The following is a 235-nucleotide window of genomic DNA, read 5'->3' as shown; positions in this document are numbered from 1 at the left end:
GAGGCGCGGGGGGTGCCTGAGCAGGCTCCGCGGGGGACCGGGCAGAAATCCCTGCGTTGGGCTGGCAAAGCCTTCCTGGGCAGAAGGATCCGCTCCCGAGCGCTGGCTGTGCGGGGAACCGGCGCAGTTGAGAGGACCCGGGCTCTTTCTTCACTCTTTATTGTGTAAAAATAAAGTCAACAATTCATGTAATCTGGGCAGTACCATGGAAGAAGCAGGAGGGTCGGGAGAAACG

The sequence above is a fragment of the Egretta garzetta genome, unplaced genomic scaffold (genome assembly GCF_000687185.1).
Source record: "Egretta garzetta isolate BGI_Z169 unplaced genomic scaffold, ASM68718v1 scaffold131, whole genome shotgun sequence".
Lineage (NCBI taxonomy): Eukaryota > Metazoa > Chordata > Aves > Pelecaniformes > Ardeidae > Egretta > Egretta garzetta.
The sequence above is the reverse complement of the archived record's forward strand: the minus strand, read 5'-3'. Positions refer to the sequence as shown.